Source organism: Limanda limanda, chromosome 17 (assembly GCF_963576545.1).
Source record: "Limanda limanda chromosome 17, fLimLim1.1, whole genome shotgun sequence".
Classification (NCBI taxonomy): domain Eukaryota; kingdom Metazoa; phylum Chordata; class Actinopteri; order Pleuronectiformes; family Pleuronectidae; genus Limanda; species Limanda limanda.
The window spans coordinates 14,654,217-14,666,311 of record NC_083652.1 but is presented as its reverse complement, the minus strand read 5'-3'; positions in this window follow the sequence as shown (position 1 = coordinate 14,666,311).

The following is a 12,095-nucleotide window of genomic DNA, read 5'->3' as shown; positions in this document are numbered from 1 at the left end:
TTACAAGCTCGAAGGCGCCACAATAATTCAGCGATCAGTGATATTGTTACATTTCAAACCTGATTTAAACCGGGAGGTGTAATTCTGGTTATTTCTAGGAACTCCAGTGTGAGTGGCTGCTTCTTTCAGAGCAGGACTGTGACACTGAACCTTCACGAGAGGCTGTAATTGACCTGCTCCACAGCACAGCTTCACCGGGACATTCAATCTGCCGCCGCTGCCCGTTACCTCACACACAGGTTTGTGTAAGGTTACAGTTCAAGAGTCCATTTACTGCACTGTGGGACAAACACCGATCAGGTTCCATTATCGTAGCTGCTGAGGCCATAAAACTCTCTCTCATCAGAGCAGAGTTGTACAGTCTGATTCTTCTTTATTCCTCTGGTACTCGCTCCATTCAAAAAAGAAGATTTGCTTTAATGAATAAACTGGTAATTGATGCGTTCTAAATAGAAAATTACCCTTACTTTTTAAAACTCAAGTTAAAAAAAAACTTTACCCTATAATGGTCCAAAGAGGTTTCTTTCTCTCCAGAGCAGAAAAGTATGATCTGCATAGTGTTTTACATTTAATCAAACAACTGATTAGGTGCTGAGCTTCAGTGTTATACTGGTTTGAGAAAGCCTGACTTAATGTGATGTGCTTCATTGAAAGCTTCAGTGCTACAGGTGTAACTTTGGATAACACATGACCTCATGTACTTGACACGTCTTTAAATACCACATCTCATTATCTAACAACACGAGCCGTCTCTCAGTTTTCACACTCGCACAGAGACGCTTAAACACAGCAACGTTTCTATATTTAAATATATATATATATATCTACAGTATGTGAAGGTGCATTGATGCTGTGAAGAAACACACACACGTCTCTCTATAGTTGTGAGGACACTCATTGACATAATGCATTCCCTTGCCACTTAACCATACCCTTAAACCAAGTCAAAGCCCTTTGAATTTGTGACGACCGGCACAAATGTCCTCACAACGATTGTATAGAACCACATGTGTCCCCAACTATAGAAAGACAAGTACACAAACACTCACACACACACTCTCTCTATAAGAGTGTTGCATAAAGGTGGGGGGGCTTACATTTTACACCACCACCATAAAGGTTTATTATACCAGCTATAGTCAATAGTGTATGACTTTCATTGTCTTTGTCATTGGTAATATAATCGTTGTGCAAGAGAACTGGGGCACAAACCTCCATCATCATAATTGTTGCTGATGCAAGTGGATGGATATTTAAAGGACAGGGAAGCCGTGCACACACAAACACACACAAGCACACACACACACACATACACACACACACACACACACACACACACACACACACTGGAACATCACATACTTTGAAGATCCGCTCCGAGAACTGTTTCAATTACATGGCTGAACAAACTGTGGCACTGTTGTGTCTTATGTGATTTCTTTGGGTCAAAGAGATGTTAAACGAGTTTGAGCCGAAACAAAGAGAAGAAGCTGTCGCGTGGAAATTAGATATGGTTGGTGTTTTTATTTTTAAATTGAAGGCTAAAACAATTTTGAAAGTCGAGTCATTTAAGCGTGGAGGACCTACACAAATGGGTTTTCACAGGGATCGAACCGCCAACCTTCTGGTTAGTGCAGCTCCCCCAACATATCTCTAACGGTCACACTTCTATACTCTGCTGGCAGAGTTGGTGTTCAGTATCTATATTTGAAGATTACAGTCTTATGTACGTAGGTAGAAGAGCATTCTATTGTTCATAGTTTTCACACATCGTGAAAAGAGACACACGAAAGAAACATGTGTCCATGGGAATCGTTCGCCCGGAAATGACCGTGACCCATGGATTCATGTCTGTGTGTCGAACCCTGAGCCAGCCATTAACCCAGGGTTAAGATCCTCAGGCTAATGAGACACTATGGCTGCTCAATATAATGTATATCAATAACTCCTAACTGGTTATAATGGGAACCATGCTATAGGAAAAAGAAAAAGTTCATTCGAGTTGACGTTAGAGGATTGAACTGTCGAGCACATTAGTTCCCGGTGGGGGGGGGGGGGGCATGGTCGGATTGACATGCAAATCATCGCCCTGACAGAGTTATGGGGGAGGGGTCAAGAGGCCAGTGTGTGCACACAGGGAACTAAACTCACACTGAGCTCATCAGAGCGAGGCCGGGATCACACATCATCCCCACACGTCTGCCCCCCCGACTCATCAGTCACCTTACGGCACAAATCAGCGGCGGAGCTCCAAGGTTCCTCTGCCAGGTTCTCTCTCTCTCTCTCTCTCTCTCTCTCCGCCCGACCCCTCAGTTCAGCGGCAGTGCGGTGACTCCGACCACGACCACGACATCCGGCGCTGTCGTCTGACAAAACGATTCCAGGCCTGAACGTAAAGCCCATTGTGGTTATTTCCTCCGAACCAGCTGTGTCTTTTTAACGCAGGAGATTAGCAGTGATTCTCATTATTAAGGCCAAAATTAAAAGCATCGCGTGATTATATAAATGCATAATTGTGTGCGGGGGGGGGGGGCCCATTTGCCAGGAACACTGCAGATGTTGCTGTGTGGGAGACGTGGGGTGAATCCCATCAGCCCAACGTGGTGCTGGGATTTAGAGAGTGATTATATTTGACATCCTGCTAACAATCCCCCTGCTGGTGAAACCATTTAAAGGTACAAATAGCAAGATGTTTCACTCTTAGCTCGGGGCATCTAACACAATAATAGCATCAGCTGTCAGCCGTGAAGAGACTGTGGGGAGAGAGCGAGCGCTCGGCTCGTCGGATGAGGCTGTTGAATCAAGGGAGGCGAGAGAAAAAAAGAAACACAAAGATGGGAGAAACTTGAGAAGAGGAGAGGAGCTGCGGGACGGAGAGAGCTGGGTGAAGAGAAGGTGCCTTTCGGTTTAATTAGCGGTGGCAAATTAATTAGCAGCAGGGTGTGAATTAATTAGGGTTCCAAAGGCAGTTTAAAGGCAGCGCCATAAGGAACCGCTGCCGAGGTCCCACCAGGCTTTACAGTTTGTTACAGCCCAACCATGATCCTATTAATTAGCAATTAAATGCTTCCTGAATTCCCCATTCTATCAATCTCTCTATTTGTTTTTTCTTCTATCTTTTCTTCGTCATCTCTCTTTATGTTCTTGTCTCCTCCGCAACATCAAGAGACAAAAATGCACCCCCTTGCCCCCCCCCCCCGCTGGTATTTACAGTAGAAGTCGTCAATGGTCTTGCAGCGGTGTTACACATTTGTTCTTTGTTGTTCTTCCACGCCGCTTTAGAAACTGTTACCCCGAGGCTCTTCCTCCCCCAACCCCCCCGCCCTGCACACCAATAAAAAGTTTGTGGGAGATTCGAGGGTTTTTCAGTGTTTCGGTCTTCAGATTGGAGTGCAGAGAAAGAGGCGGCTCCTTGATGTTCTCATTGATTTTTAAAAGCCATCTCATTTCCCCGGCTCTCCCTCTGCGGTGCCGTCTCCCGGCTGCTTTACAGCCAACACAACCCGGTCGGTGTGAGTGAACGGGTCAGTGCGCAGGAGACGGGTTCGTTCGGAAAGTGGCTCGTGCTTTCGTTTTTTCTACAGGCAATCACTTCAATTTATGTGCTTGAAAACAGGGCACTGAACGAGCATCGGGAGGCCCCCCCCCCGCACCGACGGTTATCCCTCATAAAGACAGTGCTGTAAAAATGTGTTGCTTCTTTATCACATCTCGCCCTCCGCTTCTCGTCTCTCTTGGCAACACATTGTGCCGCATAGAGCAACGTGGAATCGATCGGACGAGCGCTGCACATTTCAATAAGGAGACGTCGAATGGACATATGTTATTTTTTAACCTTGTCAATGCTACCGACAAAACATGGGGCAGCTGATGGGAATGATTTTGATAAAAGAGAGGGAGAAACAAGAATTATAATTTGGACAGAAAGCAATAGAAAAATTCAATGAAGTCAATAACCAGGGTGTTGAATCTCATAAATCAATCAGATCGCAGAATTCCACCTGAAGGCAAATTTCCTAGGGGTCAAGATTTCTCTCAAACTACAAATGCCAAGTTCATGGTGGTGCTACAGGAAAAGTCAGTCGATTACAAAACTTTTAATATCTGGGGAATATCCATGAATCCATCATCCATCCATCAATCTATTATTTACACCCATTATCCTTTCGAGGGTCCCAGAGGAGCTGGGGCCGATCCCAGCTGACATTAGGTCGACTGTTTATTTTAGGGTCAACGTTTAGAGAGAAGCAGTTATACATTCCATTTTGAGTCTCCAGTAATCTCCATGTCTTTGGACTGTTGAGAAAACCCTTACACACACAGGGAGATAATGCAAATTCCACAGAGAGAGAAGCCGGTCGAATCCATAAACACACCGGGAAGGGTGCAAACCGCTGGACCACTGTGCCGCCTGCTTATGAAAACTTGTCACCAGTCAATATACTAGCTTTTCAGATATTTAATTTGCATCATGGCTGAAAAATCAACATTGAACATGAAACATCTCTCAATAACCAATCATCTGACACATGTGGAACTGTGAATGTGCGGACTCTGATATCGTGGGAACATGGAAGCGACTGGAAGAATTACTGAGAAATTAAACCAGGTTAATTTTCCTTTAGAAAGTAAAAGTTTTTGGTTCTGAACTTTCAGAGCTTAAGTTTCTTTGCTCTGGAATTGTACTGAAAACGAATTCATGCCAAATAATTTACCATATTATCTTAAATAAACATGTGCATCTGCTGAAGGTGTTGTACTGATATAATATGCCTCTTGTAGATTGACTGAAGCGTTGCTTTATTCCCTTTGAGGGAACGAGAGAAGCTTCTGTCACTGGATGACCTCAGCGGAAAAAGATGTTCGATGTTCATTTTCCTGCAGATTAAGAACAGAAATACCAAGTTTGATTGATTTTGTGTCATCAGTCAGAAAGTCCTGCTGGATGCAAGAGAAATATACAGAAACTACAGCAGCGAGTTTACTTCACACTCGGCTGCTCCGCTCTCCGCTGCCGTTACATAATGAAGCTTCAGTCAAACTCATGACAGCCTCCAACGTTTGGTTATTTGTCAAAGCATGTACATTATTTTGTGTTGCAGCATTTGTCTGACATTTTAAGGTCCATTTTTTCGGGGGTATTTCTTGATGATTATGAGGATCGGCGTCATGTTCTGTTTTCTTCTTCTCTTCCTTACTCGACCTGAGGGGGCAGGGCCACCTCTGCCCTCCGAGCCGGGACGTGGTTGGTGGCCCTCAAGTTGCTGTCCAATCATCTCCATGGAAACCAAGACAATATAGAGGATGATATAACCAGCATTCAAAGATGAAACATCTTCTTTTTTGTATTTGTCTATATTTGTATTCTTCTTTTGATGCTCTGTCTGTCAGTGTGATACGTGAGTGTTTTTTGTGGATATGTTTGTGGGGATGCCACCTGGTTGGGATGGGGGGTGGGGGGCGGGTGCACAAGTTTTGTAAGAAATGCCTAACTAATGATGTCACTGTTTTCAATATGGAAAAATGATAAATAAAGTTGTAAAAAAAAAAAAAAAAAAGATGAAACATCTTGACAAACAAGTAGAATCATGAAACTAGTATTTTCTGTTACTTCAGGGTTTTATTTCCCTTTAACTGTTTTTTCTTCTTCAATTTTTGCCATTGACCCAAATTAAATCTGTAGATGAAAAAGATGAGTGAGTGTTTATTCATGGAGATTTTAAAATTGTAATTTTTTTATTTTAAATTCACTGACAGCTTATCTGTGTGTGCGGCTTTACTTCGGCCTCAGGATACAAGTTGTGAACAAGTTGTGGACTTGCAATCGACTTCCTGCCTCAAGGCATAAAGCTGCATTTTTGTGTATTTTTCCTCTTTATCATAGACACAATGACCCCGTTCGGACCTGGTATTAACCATGTATGATCAGATTTCTCAGGACGAATGTTAAGACCAGATCTGAGCGGGTCCTATATAAAGCCCAATAGGCTTCCTCCCATACAGTTGTGTGGCTCATTATCTGCTTGAAGCTCAAATTTCCAAGAGGAAAGACAAATCACAGCAAAGTCAATGGGTTCAGTTGTCATTGATTCTCTCATCAGAGGCGACTTCCGAGTGCTACGTCGATACACGACACTGATAAAACAAACAAAGCCTCCTGGAGCAACACTGGGGAATTCCTCCGGGTCGACCATCACTTCTTCCAGCGGACTGTGTGGAGCTCGTCCTCACATGGTTACCAAACCAGCCATCAGCAACCAGCAGCCTGTGATCAATGCTAATGACACCGCATGTGCAAACACAACCACAACAAGTCAGGGGACGAGCTCAGGGATCCATCTGAGACGTCTCCTGATCCCTGGACGCTGTTAAACTCTGTGCAGTGACTACGTTTCGCTCTGAGACAACACACAGACTCATGTTCTTTAGAGTGTCAGGGCGGAATATCGGGTCGCAAACTGTGGAACTATGGGTCACTGTAGCTAGTGCAGGAAACGCTTATATAAAAATAAGTTAGTTATATATTAAACTTTTGCCACTTAAGCCATTTTCAGACATGACCTCTGGTTGAACGTCTGCTTCTTCTGGATTTCTACGAACTTTATATCATTAGTTCAGTTGGAATCTGTATAATTAATTCACGCATGCACCTCATCTGGAGAAAATACAGAAGAACTGCGGAATCCGGTGCAATGTCTGAAGGCAGCTTTACAGTGTTTGTTTACAATTAAACCTGTTCAGGGTACCATTAACTGCATACACACACACACAGACAGACAGACACACCCGCTGCAATATCCCATTCCAATGTTGTTTATATGCAGACTGGGGATCCTCATTAAATGCGGCTGAAGAGATACAGAGGTGCCAGGACACCAAATCTGTGAGATTGGGGGGGGATGATAATAATACTGTGTCGGTGTCAGCAATAAATCACACACTGATAAGGTCAGCGCCTGAATAATGATCATAATAATGTGATGAGTTCCAGCCACGAGACGGAGCCAGCGGACATCGCCCGGGTGTAAAATGGTTAGATGGGGGTGCTCTCTCTCTCTCTCTCTCTCTCTCTCTCTCTCTCTCTCTCTCTCTCTCTCTCTCTCTCTCTCTCTCTCTCTCTCTCTCTCTCTCTCTCTCTCTCTCTCTCTCTCTCTCTCTCTCTCTCTCACACACACACACACACACATTCCTTCCTAATGTATATTCTGTGCATGTTTGTGTGTGTGTGGAGGGTCTGGTCCGTCTGTATAAATAAAAGTGCCGTTTGGTTTATTCGGAGATATTCTGCACTCGCACACCTCAAGCCCCACAAGCCAGTAAACAATACCTCCTCTGCTAATTATAGACAGTCTGCTCCTCACCCCTTCTCCCCCACCTCCTCCCGAACACACCAAACTCCCTCTCTCCCTCTCTCCTCTCTCACATGTTACACGGTCTCATCTTTCTCGAGAAGCCGGCTCAGGGTCTGTGGATCCATCGCTTTCATCCTTCGGGTTTGCCGTGAAATTTGGGTCAACGTCTGCGGAATCACAACAGGATAAATCCTAATGACTTCTGGGATTCGCCGACTTATCGTTTCACATATGCGTCTCTTTGGTTCACGATGATGAGAAACCACGGAAACTGCGAACGCTAGCGGGGATATAAACCATCGAAATGTGTTTATGGTCTTTCAAACAACGATACATTAAATCACATTGCGCAACTTCTGAAGTTCTATATAAGTTATAATCTCAACAACCACTTTAATCATTATACAATATTTGATTTGATATCTATTTAACAAGCGTGCAGCGGCCATGCTAACATGTTACTTGCATGTTAGCACGTGTTCCGCGGTTGTAACCGCATGCTGCTGTTTCCTGTCTAATCTCCTTGTGCTGATGCAGAGCTGAGATCATTGCAAGCTCAGCTTCTGTTGTCACAGCAGCCAATGGGGTCACCCTGATGCTAATAGCTTTGATGAGTGTTTCCACGTTGCTACACACTACCCCCCCCACACACACACACACACACACACACACACACTCCCTCACTACAACACACACTGTGTCAGCAGTTTCCTCCTCCTGTGTGCCGCATTGGCATCTGCAGGTGAAATGCATGTGTGTGTGTGATCAGTTTATTGCTTATCTTTGTGGAGTTACTCACTTGCTTATCAGTAGCATTCTGCTTTGTGTCTGTTGAGTCTGTGTGTGTTGAGTCTGTGTCTGTTGAGTCTGTGTCTGTTGAATCTGTGTGTGTTGAGTCTGTGTGTGTTGAGTCTGTGTCTGTTGAGTCTGTGTGTGTTGAATCTGTGTGTGTTGAATCTGTGTGTGTTGAATCTGTGTGTGTTGAATCTGTGTCTGTTGAATCTGTGTCTGTTGAGTCTGTGTGTGTTGAGTCTGTGTCTGTTGAGTCTGTGTGTGTTGAATCTGTGTGTGTTGAGTCTGTGTGTGTTGAGTCTGTGTCTGTTGAGTCTGTGTGTGTTGAATCTGTGTCTGTTGAATCTGTGTCTGTTGAGTCTGTGTCTGTTGAATCTGTGTCTGTTGAATCTGTGTCTGTTGAATCTGTGTGTGTTGAGTCTGTGTGTGTTGAGTCTGTGTCTGTTGAGTCTGTGTGTGTAATCTGTGTCTGTTGAGTCTGTGTGTGTTGAATCTGTGTGTGCTGAGTCTGTGTATATTGAATCTGTGTGTGTTGAGTCTGTGTCTGTTGAGTCTGTGTGTTGAATGTGTGTGTGTAATCTGTGTGTGTTGAATCTGTGTCTGTTGAATCTGTGTCTGTTGAACCTGTGTGTGTTGAACCTGTGTCTGTTGAGTCTGTGTCTGTTGAGTCTGTGTCTGTTGTGCGGAAGTGTTCAGTGCTCGTTATCGCTCATGAGACATGAAGAGCAACCGATTACAAGTGTCTTTTCTCATCGATGGATTCTCATTGCCTCAGTTCCTTTGTGCAACCATGGACTAATTACCAGAAGTTAATGGCAACAACTTAATTAATTGATAGTCACTGGTGGATGAGTCAATCCCAGCTGACATTGAGGTACAATGAACATGTCGATGATGCAACCACGGTTTGAGTCGGATTCAACAAGTTATATTCAAGACTTTTCAAGACAATAATATATATTTTTTTAGTCCTTGTCAAGTACGACGATATAAATGAATATGGGAGTCTCAGAAGTACTTGCACTTAATTGGAGATAATTATCTTATAAGCTACAGTCATAGGATTCCATAATGTCTTGCACAGACATGCTAAATGTACTTAGATCAGCTCCAAATAAGACCTTCTTAAATGTATTTAAGACTAAGTACCTAATACCTGAAACGTTACAGACTTTTAACGGCTAAAATTCAGATAATGAATTGTAAAGACCTCTGGGAACAGAGTAAAACAGGTGCAGGCGCAGAGATCAATATGAGTTCTTGCAGATTCAAGATGCTGTTTTCCCCTCCACATGATAATAATAGAAGCTGCTGCAGAATTCATTCTTTCCTGAAGGGCGTTATACTGTCAGTAATTTGTGGGATTCCTCTATTATGATAATATTGATGCAGAAAGTAATGGTTTGGTTGTCGTTCTGCCGTCCGGCCCAAACTACTTTCTAAGCTGCCGCCAACTCGATGCCCTCCTCGCATTGTTCCGATGTTTTGGTGGAAAATGGATGTCATCATCCCGGCGCCATATTCATCCACTCAGCGGAGATTCTTCTGGAATAACAGAATCCTCGTCTGCAAGGCAATTACCACACGTCGGTAAACAGCTCTAACAACGTACTTTTCTATTAACGTGAACAAAGGGACAAGGAGTGAAACCGGGACAGATTGTGAGGCTCCATTAAAATGTGATATTTTTGTTAAGTACGAAACAGGAACTTTTTCTTCGCCGTCAAGTGGCTTTGGATGCGCTTCATGTTGTGGACGGAGCGTAGCAGAGAGAGAGAGGAGGTGTTTAAATGGTGAAATAAAAAGCTCCACCTAGAGAGACATGATATCAAATGTTCGTGGCAGCGAACGAGGTAAAACCAACACTGAGATGCTGACGGCTCATGTTTATTCATCGGGTTTTATCTCCTTCCTCGGAGGCATGAACTTCATTTATAACATGACTGCAACAGTTTTTTCAGGAAAGTACATTCGCAGTATTTCGAAGTCATGGAGGTAATCAGGATAATGAGCAAAGGAGAAAAGCAGGGGGGGGGGGGGGACTGTGGGTTACTTCAAAGAGAGAGGTGCCACAGCAGGAAGTATAAAAGAATAACATCGTGATAAGTGATGTTTAAACCCTTTGAAACACACTGTGCTCAAACCAGAAGCTATATTTCATTATCTGCTAATGTGCAGCATCATATTCACACGCTCTTACTGTAAGTATCGGTTGTATAGAGCGGATAATGTGCTGGCTGCCTGGCACACATCCCCCCCCCCCCACCCCCCCCTCCACCCCCCCGACTGCTCTGCTGACGCATGTATTGGCAATCAATTCTGTGCAGGCGAAGCACACAGACAGACAGACAGACAGACAGACAGACAGACAGACAGACAGACAGACAGACAGACAGACAGACAGACAGACAGACAGACAGACAGACAGACAGACAGACAGACAGACAGACAGACAGACAGACAGACAGACAGACAGACAGACAGACAGACAGACAGACAGACAGACAGACAGACAGACAGACAGACAGACAGACAGGCTTTCCAGTGTCTCTGCCTCACGTGCGGAGGAGGTAAAAGCTGCGGCTGGAATTGGAAATCATTATAATCTCTACGTGAATCAAAAGACTGAAATAATTCACTGTATTTCCAGTAAGCACATTGCGTTGTGGGGGGGGGATGTTACTTTATCTCCACATTACAAAACTGAAGCTTGAAGAAAACGATCTCTCCTCGTCCTTCTTCCCATAGAAAATTGAGATATGCAGCTGAATCTTTATTGAAGAGCCAGGTTTGTCGGTCGCAGAGCAGGATTTATTGATTTCACGTTTAGATTTCATATTGCTCTCACTCAAAACTTCAAACTGGGTCCTATGTTTATAATTGTGGGTGTGTGAATGAATAGCAGTGGCTACGAGGTCTTCTTATGGGGAAACTGTGACAGTCCAGTCCACATTGTTTTTACCAAGAGTCTGGAAGCTTCACATTCATCTACAGTATGATGGCCTGCAGGCATATTTAACTACAAGCCTTGGATGGATCATTAGAAAAGTCTGTTTTTTTGTGTCCTTCACATTTGGGAAAGTCTGGGCGCAGTAAGATAACGTTGCAGCTGCAGGTGCCATGTTCATCTCTACTGGTCCAAACTGAAGAGGAGCTGAGAGATGAAGAATCTGACTTGCTGGCAGCTGACAGCTGGATGTCCGTCTCTTCCATTGTCTTTATTTCCATCCCAATTGCCTTCCTGTCCTCAGTGAAGACTCATTCCCTCTCCAGCTGGTAAGCATCTCCCTTCTTTCTCCGATGTCCGTTCTTTCTACAGCGTAGGCCTTCCTCATCTTCTCCACTTCCATCTTCTTCTCACACGTTGCAGCATTTAAAGAATCCCTCCTCTTGTGCTCATGTGCTATTGTAACCTCAAATTCTTGGTTCAAAGCTTTTATTTATTTCACAAAATGTTTCTTCTCCATTTCTGGCATTTTCTTTCCTGTAGGCTTCTCTAAACACTGGCATCCCTTTCTTCTATATCAGGAAACACTCACTGTCAAAACCAATGTGAGTAGATGTGAGTAGATGTGTGTTTGTGTGCGTGTGTGTGTGTGTGTGTGTGTGTGTGTGTGTGTGTGTGTGTGTGTGTGTGTGTGTGTGTGTGTGTGTGTGTGTGTGTGTGTGTGTGTGTGTGTGCGTGCGTGTTTGTATGTGTGTGTGCATGAAGCCTCTGTACACACATTTTCTCATGTCTCTAATTAGGTGATTCTCACTCATTTCCTGATAAGTGATTTAGCTGCGCTCGCTCTGGTGTGATCCGACGCCATGACACTGACCCCCGCTTAGCTTTGATTCGCTAACGCCCCCCCCCCACTCCTCCCTCATCAAACAGGCCGCTCTTTCCCAGCACTGTTATTCTGTCTAATCTCCATCTGAAGGATTTGAATTAGCGACACTGACTTGGAC